Consider the following 15,918-nt stretch of genomic DNA (forward strand, 5'->3'; position numbering starts at 1 on the left):
GAAAAACAAAAACTGCTTAATATCAACAGATCCTATATTAGTAGAGCTCTACATTCTCCCCCCACCAAGAATCGTTATGCCCTCATAACGAGGAAAAATACATCTAAATGAATGAAATATCACAAAATTACACTTGTTTTCTTTCACAGTTACTCATTATCTGAATCAATGACATATGCAGAGTACCTCTCAAAATAAAAACACAAAATAACGGCAAATATGACACAATGATCAATTACCCAGCAATAACTCTAATTACTGTCTTTTCTTCAAAGTAACAGCACATGTACTAATTTTTCTTGATGGCACATGCAACCACAAATATACAGAAGAATTGTATTTGACTGGATTTACTACTTTGGCCTGCACAACAACAGGTTCAACTGTTGGCATCCCAAGTGTATCATATGTTAACCTCTTGGGCACAGTTCTCATTCTCTGAGACCTCCCTTTAATTTCAGGTAAACTATCAGAGATAGTTTCGTTTTCATTACTCTGATCCACACTCTCTAGATCCTGCACTATACTTGTAACAGTATCACAAAGATCTGACACTTGACTCAAATTTTGTAAATTTTCTGAATCATTCTCAACCAGAAGTCTTGAATCAGTCTCTACAGAATCATCTGTTCTAACTCCTTGAGGAGTCTTATCTTTCACATCTACAGGTTTTACAGTATCTCTGACTTCATTCTCAGAAACAACTGAATCACTCTGTAAAGATTCATTCCCACTAAAAGGCAATTGACTGTCTTTAGGAATTGGAACCCATACCCCATATTCTTCATCCTCACTCTCACAACTTTCTTCAACAGTCTGATCAGCTCTGACTTCAATTTCTTGTACTACAGAGGCATCATTAGTTCCTTGTTCTGTACTCTGACTTTCTACAACATTTTTCCTCTGTCTCAGAAGTCTTTCTTGAGCTTTTGGTATTTTGTCTGAAACTCTCTGTCTCAACTGTTGTCGAATAGGAAGAATATGATTCCTGTGCAGAATTTTGACTGGTCCATTTCCACTCTGTGGCTTAAGTCGAAACACAGGTAGGTTAGGCATTTGGCTCTGGACAACATAAGGCTCAGAATTCCATCTGTCTGCCAATTTGTGCTTTCCTTGGAGTCCAAGATTTCGTATCAAGACTTTGTCCCCAGGAACCAGGTGAGAATAATGCAATCTCTGATCATATCTTCTCTTATTTCCTGCATTTTTCTTCTCAGCATTTTCCTCTGCTAGCTGATAAGCAGATTTCAGTTCGTTCTGCATCTTCTTTACGAACCGTTGGTAAGACCTTACAGAAGTACCATCACTTGACACACCAAAACTCAAGTCAATGGGCAGCCTGGCTTCCCTGCCAAACATAAGAAAGTAAGGGGAATACCCTGTGGCGTCATTCATGCTGCAATTGTACACATGCACAAGATGTCCAATGTGTCGACTCCACTGTTGTTTCTGCCTTGAATCCAGGGTCCCCAGCATATCTAAAAGCGTTCGGTTGAACCGTTCAGGCTGCGGATCACCCTGCGGATGATACGGTGTTGTTCGGGATTTCTCTACTCCTAATAGGTCAAACAACTCATGGATGAGCTTGCTCTCGAAATCCCGACCTTGGTCTGAGTGCATCCTTTTAGGCAGTCCGTAGTGAATGAAGTATTTCTCCCACAGAACTTTCGCAACTGTGGTTGCCTTCTGATCTTTAGTTGGAAAGGCCTGTGCATACCTTGTGTAGTGGTCCGTGATGACAAGGACATTACAGATGTTTTTGGAATCTGGCTCTATGGAAAGAAAATCCATACATACAAGATCCATCGGTCCATTACTAGACAAATGTGACAAGGGTGCAGCTTTTCTAGGCAAAGTCTTTCTTTGGACACACCTGGCACATGTCTGGCAATATTTCTCAACATCAACCTTCATTCGGGGCCAGTAAAATCTATTTCTCACAAAACCATAGGTCTTGTCAAACCCCATGTGACCTGAATCATCATGAAGTGATTTTAAAACCACTTCATGGAACTTTTTGGGCAGACATAGCTGTTTATGACAAGGTCTTTCTGGTACTTGAGTGCACCGAAACATTACTCCATTATCCAAAACTAGTTTGTCCCAGTCTCTCATGATCAGTCGAATGTCTTTGTGAGCTTCTTTATTAACTGTGGACAAATCTCCCCTTTTCAAAGCTCTCCATATCTCACCCATACATGGGTCTTCTTGCTGAGCACAGGACAGATCCACAGAACTCAATTTAGGAATTTTTAGAGTATCCAATGTAGCTAAATTACAGTACGTTTTGGGGATTGACTTAGGAGATCCACCTAATGACGTCACAATCCTGCTGACACTTGCAAAGCAGTTTGGCTTGTCCTGACCTGGCAGCTTACACAAAGATCTTACACCAGAAGATGGAATACTTGTCCATTCCTTTTCTTTTTGATGAGATCGACGAGATAATGCGTCAGCATCGATATTCTGTCTCCCAGGCCGGTACTTGAGACTGAAGTCATAGGCTGAGAGGGCTGCCAGCCAACGATGTCCTACAGCATCCAGCTTGGCTGTTGTCAGAACATAAGTTAGCGGGTTATTGTCTGTCTGGACCTCAAATTTAACCCCATAGAGATAGTCATGTAGCTTGTCAACCACCGCCCATTTTAATGCCAAGAACTCAAGTTTGTGGACGGGGTAGTTCTTTTCAGAAGGCGTCAAACTTCTGCTGACAAATGCCACTGGTTTTAACCCCTCTCCTTGATCCTGGTACAACACACCACCAAGTCCTTCACAACAGGCGTCGACATGTAATACATAGGGGAGCTGAGGATTTGCAAAGACCAAGACTGGAGCTTCAGTTAATCTCACCTTTAACTCTTTAAAGGCAGTTTCGCATGCATCAGTCCATCTACTCCCAAAAGGGTCAGTAGCTTTGTACGCTAATTGTTTTGGGCGAAGTCCTGCTTTGATCTTTTTCAAACTTGCTGCAGGCAGACAACCTTGTAAGAGCTGATTAAGTGGATAGGATACTTTTGAATAGTCTTTCACAAATCTTCTATAGTATCCACAGAAACCTAAAAATGAACGCAGTTCTGACACGTTCTGAGGTCGAGGCCAAGATTTTACAGCATCAATCTTGGAGGGGTCTGTTGAGACACCGTCTTGGGAGACAATGTGTCCAACGTAGCTGACAGAGGTCTGACAGAAGGTGCATTTATCCAAAGACAACTTCAATCCTTCACTCTGTAATCTGTCCAAGACTTTTAGCAACCTCTCTTCATGCTCCTCCAATGTCCTGCCAAATACGATGAGGTCGTCCAGATACACTAATACTTCCAACAAGTTCATGTCCCCAACGGTCTTTTCCATAACTCTTTGAAAAGTCGATGGAGCTCCACAAATCCCCTGTGGCATTCTCTGGAACTGATAGAACCCCACTGGGCAGATGAATGCTGTCTTTTCTTGATCTGCTTCACTCATAGGAATCTGGTAATATCCACTCCTGAGATTCAATACACTAAACCACTTGCTCCAATTCAGACAAGTTAGTGCATCCTCTATCCGTGGAACAGTGTATTGATCTGGAATAGTACGTCGGTTTAGCGTTCGATAATCCACGCACATTCTGATCTGGCCATTCTTTTTCCGTACTACAACAATCGGAGAAGCATATGGACTCCTGGATTCTGTGATAATCCCTGCTCCTTTTAACTTCTCTAGATGTAGCCTGACATCTTCCAGATCAGCTGGAGCAAGACGTCTTGAACGCTCACGAAAAGGTTTGTTCTCTGTCAGCCGAATCCGATGCTGGGTACTCTTTGAACATCCAACTTCAAATTCATCACAGGAGAACACATCTGTCCTTTCCAACATCTTTTTAACCAGTCGTTGTTTCCATTCGTTGGGCACAGAGGAATCACCAAAGTTAAATGAGCTAGCATCTAGTTTAGTCTGTCCACTACACTCTTGTGGTTTTGAGCTGGTAGACACAACCTCCACTGGAAACACATGAGCAATGGGCATTCCTCTTTTAAGATTTACAGTGCGAGAGGAGACATTTCTGATCGTAACTCCAATCTTTCTTGACTGAACAACAGTATTGGCCTGTACTTCGGCGGTTACAAGCAGTTCATCTGGAAACACAGATTCCTCTGGCTTATCGACTAACAGAGTCTTTCCAGAAAAAGCAGAAGGGCATTTCAACACTCCATAAACCCTAGCACTCTCTCCGGGAGGCAACTTTAATGGCTTAGGGTTAAGATACCAGACAGTTCCTCTGCTGTCGTCACAGTGACTCTTTTCAACTGCTATGGCCCGTTCATAAGCATCTCTGATCTCAGGATGAACAGTCAAGGTATGTAGAAAATCATCTCCCACCTTTTCTTTGCATGCTTCTACCAGCTTTTTCACTACAGATGTATTTGTTCCCACCAGAATGTTTACATCCCCTTTCATGACAGGATCGGGACAGACCAGCACAAGTGCATCTATGGATTCCGCCACTCCTGCAACAGATCCTGGAAACTCCAGCCTCAAAGACAAACAGCCATCATATGGGTACTTTTGCATACTCAATCCCCATATCTCCAAATTTTCTATTGGTATCAATGGCATATGTCTCAAGTATTTGTCATAGAAGGATCTGTATAGCAGGGTAACTTGCGATCCACTATCTAACAAAGCCTTTGCATAGATTCCTTCCACTTGAACAGGAAGGACAGAACTGGGTCCTACTAACCCGCTCGGAAGAACTGCTGGCTCAGCTTGGACTCTTTTGCACTTTGTGGAACGTGTCTTTCCCGGAGCTTCAGGCCGTTCCTTTACTGAGCCCCGGAGAAGTTTCCCGAAGATTGTCTCATTCTGATGAGTCGCTGGTTTACTTTCCTGAGATTTTCATCGTTTTTACAGTCCCGCTTAAGATGCCCATCTTCCCCGCATCTGTAGCAAAATATGTTGGCTTTGGTTACTGTACGTGTTGGAGTTTTACAGTCAGCAACAGCAGCCAGACTGTGCATGGCTGGACGATTATGGGCTACAGGTTCTTTGGCTGCAGCTGACAACCGAGACACCTCATTTTTCAGCCCTCTAATCTCCTTCTTTAACTTTTCTACTTCTGAGTCGACAGTACCACTGTTAGCAGACGAATCCTTCTTGGTAGTGGGCACTACAGACATGGCAACATTAGACGGTAAGGTGCGCCTACTGCTGACCATATTTTCTTCTTCTCTAACCTCCTTCATTAACTCGTTGAAAGAAGGTGGCTCACAAAGCTTGTGGGTCATCCTCAAACGCATAGCCACCATGTCACCTGCCAGGGCACCTCTGACTATTTGCTGCATTCTAAGATGATTAAGAGCAGAATACTCAATTCCTTTTTTTCCGCAGCATGCTATGGAGCAGCCTGTCCAACCTCAATATGTAGGCTGACAGCTTCTCTCCTTCATTCTGGTATGTGCTTCGAAATTTAAGCATTAAATCTGCAGCATCCTCAGTACTGCCAAATGCTGACTCTAGTACACTAAGATAGTCACTATAAGTAGCGGCTGAGTTGCCAGTCTTTTCAAATCTTACAATATCTGCTGCAGGACCTCTGAGGCACTCTACTAGTTTCTGCTTCTTAACATTATCAGAGCACTGCCACTCTTCCAAAATGTGTGTAGTCTGCTCCACCCAAATCTCAAACTCGTCTTCCCCAAGAGGAGTTGGTATAAACCCTGAAAAAGGGCGCAGCTTTCTATATATCCCTCTCTCCTCAGATGAAGCCACATGACATGTTTGAACAAGGGAGTTTATGGCCTCGACCAGCTTAGTGTTGAGGTCAGGAGCAGGAGATGCCAAACTTGAAATGTCAGCTAATGATTTTCCTTCGTTTTGAAGGAACAAATTCAACTTAGTCTGAAATTCATCTTCCTTGCTCTTTTTAGGAGCTTCAGCTGCAACACACACAACCTGTGTGTACCAGAGACCTACTTCAGGTCCTCCAATCTCTGCAGGGATAGATGTCTTGGATATGTCATCATCAAATTCAATCAAAACAAATTGAAATTCCTTATTTTTATCTAAGCGACAACCAAGCACTTTGCATTTACCAACTCCCAGAGCAGTATCTAGTACATTATAGATCACTCTGTCCTCACAGTCTGTAGGCACATTGCTAAGAATAATAACTTTGTCAAGACCCACATCTTTGTCTCTGCACCAAGCAATAATCTCACTAACCTCCATTTTTTTTTTAACTTACAAAAAAAAGAATGTAAAATGTGTTTGTAAAAAAAAACTGAATGAAAGAGAAAAATATATATTCAAAATAAACCCCAGAATAAGTATACACGCAAATAAATCACTTCTAAATTTCTTTCTGAATTAACAATCTGAGTAATCTGATTGATCCCGGAACGAGCCCCCACAAATGTAGCCCTCTCCCCTTAACTAGCTCAGAAAAAGTAATATGTCTAGGGAAATTCAAATAAAATTCAAGGTGAGAGGCACATCCCTATAACTTTAAAATTATCAATGTCTGTTCATGAAATGGTAATAACAAACACTTAATAACACCGGGCCTCAGATATATATGTAGAGTTATTCAGAGTAGAAGTGACTATTTGTTTTCTTTTTCTATTGCATAATATAATTTAACTCTCTCATTTACAAGTTATTTTACACACTGGTTTATTTAACCATTAATTTTCACCCTTTCTGTAAAAGAAAATCACAAATGCAAGGCATATAATAACTTTTTACATTTATTAAATATTGTGAGGCTATTGTGTTAATTTTCTTTCATTGTGTTTTAAATCACTTTAAAGCTGTAGGACTCAATTCACTTTCAGTGACAACACAGCTTCACTTAATCAGACATACAAAGCAAACACACATTTGAGCAACATTATAGCATCAAATAAAACCCAAAATAAAATGTTACCCAGCTGGGATTTAAGTCTTACGTTGGCGCGCAATGTTGGAGCTCACGTTGGAAAAAAACACTTTTCAGTACTCACAGAATCCGTAGAAATAATGAAGGTCACAATCACAGTACCCATTCACAGAACCAGACACACTCCAAACGTCTCTGACGTCCATCCGCGATCCCGAATTGCATCACCGCAGTTGTAAATCCTCCGATCACGAAACAAACAGGCCCGATTAGCAAAGCCTCAGTCTCTCTCCAATCGATCTTTCAGTCCGCAGGTCTGACGTTCACTCTCTCTCTCTCTCTGAACAATTAACCACACAGATTGTCCAGCGATCCTCAAATGCACTAAGGATGTGGGTTAACAGTCTTTGTAAACTCAGAACTAACACATGAATTTTCTTTTGTGTAACTATTTCAAGGCAAACTATTAAAACAAAAACTCTAAATCCAACGCATCTGACTCTCTGCTCTTGGTTTCACTTCCTTCCCGTCTTCTAAGCTCCGCCCCCTAACCTCTAGAGGTCATCAAACTCGACACATAAAACATATTTATTTATTTATTAGATAATATTTTTCATAAATAACTATGATATCAGAATTTAAACACCTTTGTTATTTAGCAGAAAGTTCTTAAAATAGTTTGTTGAAAAAAATAAAAGAAAAACAAAAACTGCTTAATATCAACAGATCCTATATTAGTAGAGCTCTACACAAGGTTGAGGCTGTAAGGAGAATGCCAACACCTGAATGTAAAAAGGTTATGGAGAGATTTCAAGCCATGGTCACATACTTAGCAAAGTTTGTTCCAAACATGTCACAACATACTGAACCCTTATGTGGATTAACCAGATTTTATGTTGCATGGCAGTGGAGAGAGGAACATCAACAAGCATTTGACAAATTAAAAATAATGGTCAGTGAATTTCCTTTGCTTAGATGCTATGAGGTAAACCTACCTGTGACACGATCAGTGGACGCTTTAAAAAGTGGACTCGGTGCAGTCCTACTCCAAGAGGACAAACCGATGACATATGCATGGCATGCCTTAACGGAAACCGAACAACGTGGTGCCCAAATTGAAAAAGAAATGTTGGCAATAGTGTTTGGACTAGAATGTTTCCATCAGTATGTATTTAAAAAAGAAATGAATGTGGAGTGAGATCACAAGCCACTTGAAGTGATAATAAAAAAAAAAAAAAAATTGAGCAGTGTTCCAGCTAGAATACACAGACTATTAATGAAACTACAGAAATATTAAGTGCATGTACAGAAAAAGCCAGGTAAGGAGATGGATATTCCATCTGCATTGTCCAGAGCTTTCTTACAAGTGACCAGGTCATTTGATAAAGACATAGAAGCTCAAGTGCTTATGGTGGTCTCTAATTTGCCTGTGTCAAGTGAGAAATCTGAAGAATTCAGAGAAGAAACAAAGAATGATATGACACTGATGAAACTCACAGAGACAGTCCTGAGCGGATGGCTGAAGACAAAGCATCAAACTGCAAAAGAAATTCAAAATTATTGGAATTACAGAGAGGAAATTTCAGAAATGGATGGAGTTTTATTCAAAGGACAATGACATGTTGTTCCAGCAGCAATGAGAGCTGAAATGCTTAAGTAAATTTATAAAAGTCACTTGCACATTGAAAGCTGCAGCCGCAGAGCACGAGAAGTATTCTTTTGACCTGGAATGTCACAAAGTATCACAAAAATGGTGAACAGCTGTGACGTGTGTAGGACTCATCACAAACGACAAAGCAAAGAGCCATTACATCTATACAGTGTTTCAGAAAGACCCTGGCAAAAGATATGTGTTGACCTCTTCACCTTTGGCCAGCAGGAATATTTACTCCTAGTGGACTACTAATCCAAGTTCATCGAGGTTGAATGACAAAAGTCAGAAGTGCAACAGTCATCACACATCTTAGGTCACAATTCGCTAGACATGGAATTCCTGAGACAGTAATTTCAGACAATGGACCTCAATTAAGCTCTTGTGAATTCCAAGTTTTTGCAAAAAAGTGGGAGTTTTCTCATGAAAAATCTAGCCCCCACCATGCTTAATCGAATGGAATGGTTGAAAGAGGAGTTCAAATTGTAAAAGAGCATGAAAAAACGATTAAAGCAGATGGAAAGGATTCGTATTTGTTTTTTTTTTACTGAACCTTAGGAGTACACCATTAGAAGACACCGGATCGTCACCAGCTCAGTTGTTGATGGGTTGATGTGAGAGAACGAGACTTCCAACAATGTCACAAATGTTGAAACCCTGTCTGTTTTTGCAGGGTTTCAACATTTGTGCAGCAATTGTTAGAAAAAAAGACAACAGAAACTGAAAGAATACTTTGATCAAGGAGCAAGGGTGCTTGAGAAACTTCAGATTGGCAACAATGTCAGATTATGGCAAAATGGCGTATGGAATCCAGCTCAAGTAACTGGACTTTCTGATCATCCCAGATCATATGTCGTACAGACTCCTGATGGGCAGATGTACTGAAGGAACAGTGAGTTTCTGATGAAGTCAAAAGTGGAAAAAAACATAACCAAGAACGAGGAAAATCAATCAATACAAAAAGTTGTAACAGCAGAATTTGCAGAATTATGCAGGTGAACCTTGTGAAGTAAACAGTCAAAACAAAACACAACAAAAAAGTGTAGTCCTATAAAACTTCCAAGCCTTCCAACAAAAACAGCAAGTGGACGGATTGTCACCAAGCCAAGAAGGGCTGTTGAAAAATAGCTTTTCCGTTATGATAGTTTAAGGAACAACGCAAAAGTGGTTACAGAATGAAAAGAGATTTTTTCTTTGTAAAATAAATGTAAAAAAAAAATGTTATGTGATGCCAGGCTGAATATATATATATATATATATATATATATATATATATATATATATATATATATATATATATATATATATATATATATATATATATATAATGTTTGTGGTTCTCATTTTCAGGTCATGGACTTTAATAAATGACTAAAAAATGGAAAAAAAGGGGGGATGTCATGAAATGTAAATCATTCAAATTAATCATGATGCAGTTCATGCAGAAGCCACAGGGTGGCATAATAAAACAGTTCAAGAGTTCATACAAAACCATGTCTGATAAAAAGACATGTCTGTCGTTTATGCTCAATAAAAACACATCGAATCAAAATCAACTTTTTGCATTTAAGGCAAAAAATTTACTCACTTTTTTTAAGTAAAGTCAGTGAATCACTTTTTACATGCTCATATTAGTCCTCATTCCACACACAATAAAAGTCCTGGTACAGACTGCAGAAAGATTATCTTATTTGTTTGTCTGTAGATAATTTTGCATGTTGCTGGTGATAGCGATTTAGCTGTTGGCTGTAAGGACAAACTCATAGAATACTCCCGGTCAGTTGTAAAACTATTGATTTTGTGTTCAGGAGTTTGAGTTTAGTGTTTGGCCATCCTTTGTGGGCTCATGAAACCTGTGCACCCAAATAGTGTTCAATTGTTAAAGCTGATGCACACATGTACATTATATTCTGCTTGGTAACACAGAGACACACATTAAACTGAAATCTCAGAGTTGAATAAAAAGCTTTTTAATCTTTTTTTGTTTGTTTGTTTTTGTTGTCACAACATTTCATTAAAGCCGTTTGAAACAAACTGAGCATTTTCTTTTTGTGTTGCAAAAATAACATTTATTTAATAGCAGACTCTTGTAACTAGTTTGAGTCATTTTAACACACTAGCTTAAAATATATGAAATATAGAGAAAATATTACTTCTGGTCTCCCTTTGCCTCATAATTATCTGCTTACCAATTAAGTAAAGGAAAAAAAAAACATTCAAATTAATTGACAAATGTTCTTCAGTTTAAGGCCTTTCCTCAAAAATAAAGTATAATGTGAAATGTTCATTTTGTCATCTGAGGAAGACTTTTTTCATTTGTTTTGACGATGAGTTATTTTATAAGAGACTTTTCATTTTGTTTTCTTTGGGCTATTTGAAATTTTAGGAAAACCTATGCTTCGTTAATTTATATTTCTTGTTTGCATTGTAAAGCTCAGTATTTTGTCTTGCATGTTGCATATTGTGAAAATATCCTAGGTACTTAAGGTATAATTGTTGTAATAAGAAAATGTGCATGCATTCTTGCCTTTGTGAACCCTTTATTTTTAGTTTTGACTTATTGACAGACATGTCAATGATTCCCTGAATTTAAAATAAATTTCATTAGACTAAGATAGATGCAGTTTTAACTTGTTTAAGTGTTGGTACTGTACATAATATGGTAAAAGTATTCAGTGTTTGCATCAGTCTTTTGGTTCAATTGTTGATTTAAGGAAATGTGTTTTGTCTTTTCCTTTATTACTTTATGTCTATAGTTTGTAGGTGATTCCCTGAATTTAAATTACATGAAAATAAGACCGCATGTGCATTGTGTTGTACATGTGTATTCTGGAAGGGTACAAAGGACATAAATTATCTGACAGGCAGAATACATCTTTTCATTAAGTTAGACACAGTTTCAGGGTATGTTTTAGTGTTGGTTATTGTCTCACACACACGCATGCACGCACACACACACACACACACACACACTTAATAATTTTCTCACAATTAGTTTTTTTTTGGTGATGGTCACACTAAAATCTGTGCATTGTTGATAATTGCATCTCTGTAAGATTGTGCCTCAAATCATTCACCAGTAGGCCTATTATTAGAATTATAAGAATTATTAACCCATTTAATCCCATTTTGTCCTAGACAAGACATACATTGATGTGTGGTATTTGTAAGGATATTAAACAATCAATGTAAATTTTCTATAAAATAATTAAAAAGTCCATGAAAAAATGGGTTTCATCTTTGGTTACAATTGTAATTGGTAGTAGAACACAGGGGGCCTGTTTCAGTAAGGAGGTTCAGCCAACTAACAGTTTAAACTTGAACTCTGAGTTGATTTACCGAGATATTAAAAACTCTGAGTTTTTGGTTTCATAATAGCGGATCTGAGTAAGGTCAATCAACTTTAAGTAGACCAACTCAGAGTTAAGTGCACACCGTGACTATAAAAAGGCATTATCAATGGAGCGCAGATATTACAAGTGACCATGGCAACATCTGAAAAAAGAGATCACTATTTCTTTCTCCAGCTGAACTTGATGTGCTCAAGCAAAGTTATGGCAAATATGAGCATATATTAAAAAAGTAACACTACTGCATCAGTGAAACCGAGACAGTTACCGTGGGAAAACAGCTCAAGTTAATCCGTTTTTTACATTTAAAGTATTTAAATATTCATGTATAATATAAGTAATGTTATGTGTGACGTTTATAACATTTTTACACGTGTTCCCACTTTTATACACGTTGATCTGTTTTAATAGACTTAAAAGTGCACTTGTATCTGCCTTTTTTATTGATCAAGTGATAGAGGTTGGTATGACATTTAAAATGTAAGCAAAACTAAACAATAATTTTTAGAAAGAATAATAATCCCATTAATCTAGTAACGGTAAATGTCCCTGTTGAATTTAACCTAATTATTTATAAAAAAAAGGACAAGCCATTCTTGTACGTGACTTTGTTCTTTGTGTGACTGCAATGTAGGCAATAGTTATGTTTCCATCCAAATACATTAATTAAATATGTGCAAAATCTGGAATAACGCATAAAAGATGTGCGAATAAAGCAGCGTTTTCATCTAACGAGTCAGAGAACAAAATTGTCACTTCCGTCATTAAATGGGCACCAAATATCAACAGTAAAAACAGAATTTACTAAGGTAAAAGAAGCTGCATCAATCTTTGCTTTACTTAATAAAAGTACTTGCACCTCAGAAGACAATGCTGACACAAATCGAACACGTGGGGGTGTTTGAAGCCATGAGACGCGGAGAACAGACGCTCGCTCCAGACGCTTCATAGGTCATTAATAAATAACATTAATACTGAAACGGTTAAGGTGTTTTAGAATGAATGACCAGAACAACATTTCAGATGTTTTACAGTGTGCTGGTTTGTCCATTCCCACACATTTTCATCATCATCTCTTATAACAAACCTTTTTTAATGTATAGGTCTACTGTAATTTGTTCAGTAAAAGTGTTTTCTTAGTAGTTAATGCGCATATTTTCTTATCGAATAAAAGTTTATCCTACTTAGTTATGAGCATGTTTTTTTATGCAAATTTTCAAAAGTTATGTGCATCATAACGTTTCTATCACTCGTTTTTATGTGCATGTGTAAAATGAGCATTAAAATGAGAGGGTGAAAACGTAGGGCTAAGGCGAGAAATACCACTTTGTTATTAAAAAGGGGAGGAGGCCGACAGAAACTCTGAGTTTAGAGAATAAAACCTGCTCCTGACCAGGTTAGATTCACAAAGTAAGTTACCACGGTAACTGATTCTGAGTTAAAGTTACCTCTCTTTCAGAAACAGGCTTTACTCACCCTGCTTTCTCGAGTTTAACAAACCTGCCATTTTGATACGGAAAACCCAGAGTTTCTCTCATTTCAGGGTTAAAATATTTTTCACTTAACCTCCTTTATGAAACGGGCCCAGGGAGTCTAGATCTATAGTGTAAATAAATTACATAATAAAAAAACTCCAGCCAGCAATTAGTTTAAAGACTAGTTTAACTTGTTGAAATTTTATTTATTCTATTAACAAGAAGTAAATATTGTCTGGCTGTTTCAAAAATAACAAAATAGCAATCTTATGCAGCAGTTTAACACAAATAATCAAGTGTAATTATTGCAAAATAACAAATTATAGGAGCTATAATATTATAGTAAATCATTAAAAACTTCATTATAAACGCAAATAAATACCCAGCAAAAAAAATCACTTGACTCAAATCCAGCCCACAGCAGACACTTACATCCGGCCCATATACTGCATGGAACGATGGCACTTTGTCCTCTTCATGTTTGCCAGATCTAGGCCACAATTAGCCATAGCAATACCACACATCAGCCAGAATTCAACCAAATGAACCAGAACTGACCCAATTCCTGGCCACAGTTTGCTTTTATTCTGGCTCAGATCTGGCCTAAACTTACAGTACATCCAGACCTCTTCCTGAATGGAATGATGGCTCTAGTTAGGATAGTGAACTGAAATAAAATATATATATATATTTTTTACCTATTTCAGAAATGGTAAAGACACACTCAGACCTCAAGAATCTGACCTTGTACCTCAAAAATGGTAACAAATCAAAATATTTCATACTGCTATGCACGCTGGGTGTGGCAGAATACAAAAATTCCAGCATGCATTGCAGTATGAATACATTCTATAGCTTATTGATGCTGCAGTTTTCATGATATGCTTTTGATTCTGCTATTGCTTATGTTGACATTGTTGATTTGGACACTTTTAGTATCCTGTTTGTGAGTTTTGTTCATTTTTTGTTTATCATATGTTTTAGGATAACTGGGCCACATTTGCCATATCTTCTCTGGGCCACTATAGGCTCAAATCCACATTAGCCATAGCTTACTGTGCCGAATATTTGCTAAGTGGCCCACATATGTTTTTGGGTAACTGGGCCTCATTTGCCATTTCTTCTCTGGGCCACTTAAGACTCACAATTGCATTAGCCAGAGCTTACTGTGCCAAATATTTGTCAAAAGTGGCCCACATGTCTTAAGATAACTGGGCCACATTTGCACCTACACATGTAAGACATTTTAGGGTTAGGCCCAGATTACCTTTATATGACTATGTTAAATTTTTGTCAACTCTGACCCACAATTCTCCTCCATGAGTTGGGCCAAATCTACCATTTTCCACATGGGCCACATTAGGCTCACAGTCAGATTACCTTTTGTCATAAGTGCCAAATGTTTGCCTTGGATAATGCAAATGGATAAATGCAAAAGGATTATTTGTTGTGTGACCATCACAGTCTGACACAGAATGACATATGGGGCACATAGACTCCCTGTGTTATACCACCGGTTACAATTGTGACCGTCTTTAATTATCAGCAGTTTGACAACAGAAAAAAAAAACAATGTAATAATATAATTTTAATATGTACAGTTGAAGTCAGAATTATTAGCCCCCTTTTTTCTTTTTTGTTCTTTTTTAATATTTTCCAAATGACGTTTAACAGAGCAAGGCAATTTTCACAGTCTGATAATATTTTTTCTTCTTAAGAAAGTATTATTTGTTTTATTTCGGCTAGAATAAAAGCAGTTTTAATTTTTTTTTAAACCGTTTATGGGAAAACATTATTAGGCCCCTTTGACCTAATTTGTTTATTGAAAGTCTACAAAACAAACCATCATTATACAATAACTTGCCTAATTACCCTAAACTGCCTAGTTAACTGAATTAACCTAGCTGAGCCTTTAAATGTCACTTTAAGCTGTATAAAAGTGTCTTGAAAAATATCTAGTCAAATATTATTTACTGTCATCATGGCAAAGATAAAATTATCAGAAATTATTAGAAATTAGAAATTTTAAAACTATTATAGAGTATAATATAGAGTAATATATTTATATTCTAATATTTTTAGAGTTTTTAAAACTATTATGATTAGAAATGTGTTGAAACAATCTTCCCTTCGTTAAACAGAAATTGGGGAAAAAAATAAACAGGTGCGCTAATAAGTCAGGGGGGCTAATAATTATGACTTCAACTGTATGTATAGACCAATTACCAACCTACGTCACACATGACATCACGCGGGTCCCTGGTTGAAAAAAAAGGCAGCCTGCAATAGGAAAGATGTCATGTTGTGCAGTAAGATGCCAAATTCGACCACACTGCTTTAATGCTATTTGCAGACGTCTTTGTTGTCAGTTGTCATGTCATATCCAGTAAGTTGACGCTATGCTGAATCAGACACATCACTCGTTTTTGATTGCAGCAATGATTTCAGCAAAAACTTTTACAAAGGTGAATTAAACTGCCGATACTGAATGCTAAGAATAAAACCTGAACGTTTAAGTTACTGAGGTAATCTTTTTATATTCACACATTCATTCAGTGACAACTTGTGACACACTCCCTATATTGT

This window comes from Danio rerio, chromosome 23 (genome assembly GCF_049306965.1).
Source record: "Danio rerio strain Tuebingen ecotype United States chromosome 23, GRCz12tu, whole genome shotgun sequence".
Classification (NCBI taxonomy): domain Eukaryota; kingdom Metazoa; phylum Chordata; class Actinopteri; order Cypriniformes; family Danionidae; genus Danio; species Danio rerio.